At 33.7% G+C, this 8492-nt stretch overlaps 1 long non-coding RNA gene across 1 annotated transcript; it reads right to left on the bottom strand.

Moving 5' to 3' along the window:
* Positions 1-650: 650 nt before the first annotated feature.
* LOC306999693 lies at positions 651-5357 on the bottom strand. The gene is made up of 3 exons (XR_013797903.1): positions 5030-5357; positions 1205-1589; positions 651-945 (listed from the first exon to the last, which is right to left on the bottom strand). It is a non-coding gene; the product is annotated as an uncharacterized lncRNA (long non-coding RNA).
* Positions 5358-8492: the final 3135 nt, after the last annotated feature.

Raw genomic sequence — 8492 nt, 5'->3', positions numbered from 1 at the left:
AGTATTCTTGTTTGTAATTTAAATTAGTTAAAAAATCATATGATCTTTATGCTGTGTGTAATGACTCGTGTAATATTTATATATGGTTTGTGTTTTCTGTGTAAAGGCTAAACATCTGAATTAAGCCCTGAAAATAAGTAAAAGAAGATCAAGTTGTTGCTGAAAGATTTTCAATAAATTGCTTTGGTGATGAAGAATCATGTTAGTTATTCCATGCTCCCTCTGAAGTTGATGTAAGCCTTTTACAAGTTTAGGCAGACATTGAGGCTGTGGATCCATCTATAGGCTTTAACTTGACACTGTGATTTGTAAGGGAGAGTGCTGCTCGCTTTGTGAAATTCATTTGTAGTTTGACAAGTGATTGTTTTTCATGAGAGTTGACTTCCTACTTCCCAACAAAAAAGTGCTAAACCTTTACAAATTATTTTTTTTAACCTATAGTGATTTTATCATGTTTCATTTTTGTGCAGTAGGCTATATAATTGATACTGAATCAAGACCGAAATTGACATTTGTGTCAATCTCAATCCAACCTGCACTTTAAAATTGGATACTCTGATATTTATTCAAAAGTGAAATGTGTGGGAAAAAAAAATATTACAGGAAATGGCTATTATGAGCCAATAAATGCTCATCTTCTGCCATCAACTGGTTATATGGGTATTTCATGTCTTTTATTTTTAAATAAAAGTGTTTTCCATCAAATGTTGGATTTCCTACATCTTGAAACATTGTTTGGATGAACAAATAATGTTTTGGTCATCACATTAAAAATAACATTTGAAATCAAAAATGTTGTATGGATGGTAGTGAAGAGTGTAAAGTATAATGCAACTGAACCTTTACTTTATGTGACTAGTTTTTAACACATTGATTACAAATGAGAAACACAATATAGGGGTCAAATAAAACATCATGTCAAATCCAACCCTTGGGCGTCATATACTGACGCTTTTGACAAATCGTCCACACCCTTTAGTGTCAATATGACACGCACAGAGCTTTGTTCGGTTATGGTTGGGTTTAGGTCTGGGGTAGGGTTAGGGTTAGACCGCTAGGAGGCGTCTTCTGGCCCATATCTATCTGCGTCTCATATTGACGCTAAAGGGTGCCATGTGCGTTGGATGTAGACGATTTGTCAAAAGCATCAGTATATGACGCCTTGGGATGAGATCGGGCTGGTAAAATCATCAATCCTTTATACTGAAGCTCAAGAATGTTATCTGGCTTGTTTCCAAATCTTCATTTTTGAGAAATGCTTACCTTATAAACATAAAAGACCATTAACCAGTTTATCTGTATTAGCCCTTTATATTAGTTCTCGCACACACAATATATAAATCAACACTTTTTAGTTAATGTATCAACTTAATTGTAAAAATCTAGTAATCTGTACTATTCCTTATTTACTCAGAAAACCCAAGTTCAGATTAATTGATTGGTTTGAGTATTCTGCAGTTATCTTTTTCCAGTTGCATTTACTCGTTTTCTGTTCTGTTGTGTTTGTGTTGATGTTCTTCACTGGAGCTGAAACCGTTCTGAGTGCCGCACCGTCTCCACAAGTCCGTTCAGTCCGCACAGATTATTCACTTGGGACAAAAACAGCAAGTTTGAGCATTGTTCTCATGTATACATATTTTAACATTCTTAAAACATTACAATCTTAAATATACTTATTTCTTTTTGAAAGGCACCAGGCACACAAGCAACAAACCAACACTCATCGGTTTGTTGCACACAGGCCATATCACACACAGTAAGACACAACTTACTCTAAAAACTAGTTTGATGTTTGTACGGCCCATATCAACATCTCCACTGCCAGAACTCAGCCCTAAGTCAAGTCTTCCTTATTTATTTAGCACTTTTAACAATATAGATTGTTTCAAAGCAGCTTTACGGTAATAATAGGAAATTACTGCAACAGAGATAGTTTTGGCTTTACAGCAGCTAGAATAAAGTTATTGTCCAGCTAAAGTTAGTTTTGATTGATACACTTCCGCTGCAAAGATCATTAGTTGTTAACTTAGCTTACACAACACCGTTCTAACAGAAAACTCTTAATGCGCTCCGGCTCGCTCATTTGCACAACAACGACTCAGCGCATTGGCCCAGATGAGGCCCGGGAATTTATGCTATCTGGTATTAATGTTCTTGAAATTCGATTCAACCTTTCCGAACTTTTTTTTATATTATTTTTTGGAAGATTAAAGTGGGCAGGAACTGGAAGAAAGCAGAAACGGTTGTTTCTACAGCATCATTCATCATTGAGCATCTACGATTCTCATTGTGAAAGTGTCTTAAAGGTTCCATGACATGGGGTTATTTTATTATTGTATAATGTTTCCTGGGTTGCCCTTATAATGTTAGTGTTTTTTAGATAAAAAATAGTCATAATTTAAAAAGAAAAGGCATTTTTCCTAGCCTGATTTTAGCCTCTGATTTGAACGCTCTGTTTGAAGGGGCGTGTCTGTGTGAGACTTCAGTGTAACCGGCCACTGCTGTGATTGGCTGACATATTTACATGAAATAGCTACTTATTACATGTGAAACTCTCTCGAATACACTGTAAAAATGAAAACATAGATTTTATTTATATCTAATTAATAAAAATGAGGCAACAGATTACAATCAATTTTATTAATTAAATTTAACAAATTAGAATTGAGTAATAATTAATCAAATTAATTCCTTAAATGTTACACTGTAAAAAATAAAACATAGATTTTATTTATATTTAATTAATAAAAATGAGGCAACAGATTACAAGCAATATTATTAATTAAATTTAACAAATTAGAATTGAGTAATAATTAATCAAATTAATTCCTTAAATGTTACACTGTAAAAAATAAAACATAGATTTTATTTATATTTAATTAATAAAAATGAGGCAACAGATTACAAGCAATATTATTAATTAAATTTAACAAATTAGAATTGAGTAATAATTAATCAAATTAATTCCTTAAATGTTAACCATTTAAAATGAGTAAAATTTACAAAATATATGTTATTGCCAACATTGAAGACACCTGATGTTAACAAGCAGAATCACTGAAGGAGAAAACCAGAATTAAAGTCACCATTATGGAGATCAGTGTGTGTTTTAGTTGGGCTCTTGACCCTTAAATTAATAACTTTAAGTTTTGTTTGGCTGCTGTACGTGAGTTATAACAGCCAGATGAACAAGCAGTGATCTGATGGTGTTGGTTGTGTTTTAACATAATCATTATTTCACAATTTGACCTGAATCACTGAACTCAAATGGAGTACAGTTTGTGACTTAAGTTAACTTTATTAACTATAGAAGTACTGGCCTTGTACACCATAATATTTTTAACTTTTACAATGTAATTCAAATAATTTCTAAAAAAATTATCTTGTACTAAAAACAAACAAACAGACATCATGAATCTGCCTGTGCATCTCAACAATGGTGACATTTATAAAGCATGTTGCAGTGCATTCTGGGTTGCACCAATCAAAAGTCATTCATGGCTCCCATCATAATGAGCTTAGAGGTTGTCACCATTGCTGAGATTCATACGCTAAATCTTGATGTCTGTGTGCGCCTAAAAAAAAAACACATAGATTTTTTATTATTATTAATTTGATCATTTGGATTTCATTGAAAAGGATAATAATATTATGCAGCTAGAATTAATAAAATAAATTTAACTCATAAATTGGACTCTACATGAGATCAGTGATTCAAGTCAAATGATTGTGAAATTATGAAACACAACCAACACCATCAGATCAACATTTCTTTTTGTTCATCTGGCTGTTATAACTCATGAGCAGCAGTCAAACAAAACTTAAAGTTAATAATTTAAGGGTGAAGAGCCCAACTAAAACACACAGTCATCTCCATAATGGTGACTTTAATTATGGTTTTCTCCTTCAGTGATTCTGCTTGTTAACATCAGGTGTCTTCAATGTTGGCAATAACATATATTTTGTAAATTTTACTCATTTTAAATGGTTAACATTTAAGGAATTAATTTGATTAATTATTACTCAATTCTAATTTGTTAAATTTAATTAATAATATTGCTTGTAATCTGTTGCCTCATTTTTATTAATTAAATTTAAATAAAATCTATGTTTTATTTTTTACAGTGTACTTTTACTACAGATATTATACGTTTTTACTATTACAGCTATAGAGATTAACAAATTGTGAGAAGTTTTTGAAGTACTTAGATCTATTCCCATCACATAAAATGTTGCCGTGATGAGCATTGCGCAAGCAGATGACAGTCAGTTGTTGATCGCGAGATTGAAGATCTTATCATTGCAACGCAGTCTCTGCACTCTCTCTAATGCTTTCACCAATGCAAACACGATGATGTAAATACAGTAAGAGCTTCATGTGCAGAGTAACACGTCATTCTGGACGTTTCTCCTTATAACGTTATAAGGAAGAGATTCAAGATCAGCCCGTTTGAGCTTCCATTTTCTCAAAAGCAGAGAAAGATCTGATAGCAATATTTAAATTTCTAGAAACTTTGGAATCATATACAGGCTAGGGGAACTCATATTAATGTTAAAAAACCTCATAAAGTGAACATTTCATGTCATGGGACCTTTAAGGTTGTAGCTGGAAGTCAGTTAGTTCTTGTGTTTCTACAAATCAAATCTTCTTTTTTTTTCTTTCCTTTGCTGATTCTGCTTGTTAACAGCAGGTGTTCATGACTGATGCTCAATCACTTATACGCAATGCAGGGGTTGAGGCGCCTGTATGACTGATAGCTTTGAGGCTTCAGATAGACTACCTGAAATTGAATCTAACACTTAATTCCGAGTATTTTGAAAATAAGTCAATGAGAAGTCAATATTAATTGGCATGAGAAGCACGTGTCAGATAATCTTTTTTAATTGAAATGTAAGCTTGTTTGACACATTTTCCTTTCTTTAAAAAAAAAAATAAAGATTGATTAAACTTCCACAATGGAGATAAAAAAAAAATCCATATATTAGAAAGTATACTCCATAGAGTGAATATTTCTTAAATGTAACTCACCTGTCTGACATAACTAACTCAGAATCCACCACCATCTCAACAACCTCCTGCAGCATCGTCTCCTCCACCAACATCGTGTCCTCCACCACCATCGCCTCCCGCTCCACCACAGTCTCCCGCATTGAAGCCTTCAGAAAAATTGCCTACAGAGCAATTTCCAAAATCATAGTCTGTAGAAGATTTATGAACTTTGACTCGTTTGCCACTATGATCACGGCTTCTGCATTTACAATTGTTCTTCTTGCAATTCTTACATCCTGCTTTGCTGTTATCTGAACCCATTGCTTTTCTAGAAGGTTTAAGGGATCAGTTTGAATCATCTGGCTCCTAAACTTGTGAATGCAGTTTGTATTTATAGTCTTTCATGAGCGCATTAAGAATCTGAAGCATGCATTTCCTGCCAATCGACTGTTTTCACATGACTAAAACTTGCATAATATATATTTCTGCCCCAACCTGATGAGCAGGTCTGTCTGTGACATACTTTCTTTGGAAGATAAAGTCCCTGCATCTAAATTAAGAAAACATGAATTATTCACATATTATAAACCAAACGCATTCAATAAAATTCAACAGTTCTCTCTACATACGTGAAATTCTAAAGAAAATATCATATTGTGCTGATATGGAATCTAATGAAATTTGAATATCTGAACATAGTTTACTTGATGATAGAAGATTTGTAAAGCATGTTGATCTATATAACCAATGCTGAGGATATTTCTGAAAATGTCTACAATGCTAAATACTGTTATATCATTAAAAGTGAAGGATCAAGACAGCAACTAAAGCAAACATTGATCTCCATGATGGTAACGTCATACAAAACATTTTCAACCAATCATCAACTTCTAAACCGCTCTTAAATCTCAATATGAACTCCAATAGACGTCTGATAAAGTCAGTCTGGTTAGTAATAAGTGATAAATTAATAAGTAAGTGAATCTACTAATAATAAGTGATTAGAGTGGTAATGCTGTTTGTGGAGTTGTTTATTCCTCCTCTGCTGAGATCTTGAGAGATGTAATGTCTTCTTTTCTCTTCAGTTGATTTCATCTAAGACTGTGGCTGAAGTCAGTTGTAGTTATTCTGTTCTTATTTCTCTCTCTTTCAGTACTTTTTCACAGCAAGTGTTTGAATGATTGAAAGAGGACATTTTTATGTTCTTGGAATGTTACAAATCAAGAACCTCTGTTAGCCGGGTTAATGCCTCTCATTCCTCATTCCTGTGCAACGTTATAAGTTAGAAGTTAAAATATAATGTCAAAGGCATTTCTAACTTTCACCTTGAGGGAGTTCTCATTTGACGCGAACGGAACGCACACATTAAGAATAACCAGGCATTAAGACAATTGAGCACAGTACAATCAAGCTTAACTCTTTCCCCACCAGCATTTTAAAAAAAAGTTGCCAGTCATCGCCAGCACTTTTGGTCATTTTCACAAAATTATTGTGGTCAGTAGCGGCTCCTGGCCGTTAATTTAGCAGATTATTGGTCTTTGCTCAGATTATGATAAATATTTGTAAGCTTTATATTCTAATCGCTGAACTCATCAGATACACTTTTGACATAATTCGAATGACCTTGCGTTATTCAGCCTGAGGGTGGCGCTGTAATGGTGATTGACAGGCACGCATAGAACCTTAGTATTGTAAAGTATCAGTATGTATTTCCTCATAATGTTGTTTTAGAATGTTACAAGTTGTGGAGGAATTCTGGTGAGGAAAATAAATGTATTTCAATTCTCAAAAAAAAAAAAAAAAACACACACAGCAGCCTATATTTTTATTTATTTTATTTATTTAATTTGTTTATTTGTCAGGGACAATGTACAAAATACATTCATCTTACGAGAAGATGTTTTGTACCAGAGTTAGCTAATGCTATTTTCCATCTGCAGTCCCCGGGCAGGTGCACACAATATAAAGACTATTCACATTAGCATGTTTAAACTTTCAATAATTTGATACGACAAACAGACATGCCAACTATCTAAATATATTATTTTTGATCAACTCCTGAATGTGGTTGTGTTTCATAAAAAAAGCAACATTTTGAACAAAAAGCTGAGAAAAACACATTTTTGTCCAGATCAGATTCAGAATGATGATCTTAACACAGATGAGTACATCAACACCCCTAATGCTTCACAGTGTCCTTGGGTCAACATCTCATTCAGTAACATTTGACAGTTTTGATTTATTTGCTGTTTAATGTTGATGATCGCTTGATTAAATATGCATCTGATTACATGATTTCTCTTGTTTTTGCTTCTTCTTCTCCTGTGTTTTGATCAGGAGATTCAGTTCTCTTTCAGAAGATACACGTAATAGTGCCCTCTACCGTATAATAGTCAAAACACAGATAGCTGAACGAATCCATCAATGGCAAGAAAGCGTTTTGTCATAAATTACGACATTTCCGTCACCTTACCTTTATTATAGAATAATAGAATAAGTCTTTATTGTCATTGTAACAGGTACAATGAAATTTAAAGTGCTCTCCAGTCAGTGCATCATTCATTGAGTCTATAAAAATATAATGAAGTGCTATTGCTAGTTAAAGGAACATTGAACAGCATTACCAGCATACATAAACACACACACAGTCATTTCATAAACAGTGTGAACATACATCTACAGGCATGCATTTCTGTCTTTGCATTGATCTATTTCACATCAGCTTCCATTTATTTCACTCGTCTGTTTATTTCACTTGTTATAAAGCCTCCTGTCCACTCTCTAGACGGGATCATTTAGATGCAGCGTTGGCACTTCACCAGGCGAGGTCGCTGTTACTGAAGCTTCAAGTAATAAACCCATTTTCAAAACAATTCTTCTAAGTGGTTCAGTGCTTCACCAAAGCTTCATTTGCCCATCACTAACAATGATCTAGAAGACATCAGCTGATCAGAGCACTACATGATGATCTCATTTTCTCTTACTGTTATTGCCATAACAAACAGTTACAGCAGCCAGAGAACAAACAAATAATGCTGTGGCTGATCAGGGAACTTGATGGACACAGAATATAATTTTGAAAGGCTATTCTATCCACATTTGCAAGCTAAATGCTAAAAAATTAACCACATTTATATGTTTAATGTTCCCAGCAGGCACAGGATATAGACTCAAATGTCGGTCAGACGTTGGATTTTGGTTGAAAATGAAAGTTGGGTTGACGTCTAAATCCAATGTTTGTTTGACGTCAAGCTCCAACGTTGGACAGTTGTTGAATTTTGGTTGGAATAAACTAAACCAAAAGGTGAAATGCATGGCCGTACACTTATTACCAGCTTCACTTAAAACTAACCAGATTTACTTTATTTAATTTCCGTTTTAATGAAATCATTATTTTGTATTTTAAAGTCACCATGATGGTGGTTAGCGTTTGACTTAGTTGTGTTCTTGACAATTGGTTACATTATATAACATTTTCTGTGGCTGCTATATCATCAAGCCC

Source organism: Phoxinus phoxinus, assembly GCF_949152265.1.
Source record: "Phoxinus phoxinus genome assembly, chromosome: 6".
Classification (NCBI taxonomy): Eukaryota; Metazoa; Chordata; class Actinopteri; order Cypriniformes; family Leuciscidae; genus Phoxinus; species Phoxinus phoxinus.
Note: the sequence above shows the minus strand (reverse complement) of the source record. Positions and strands in the feature narration are given on the sequence as shown.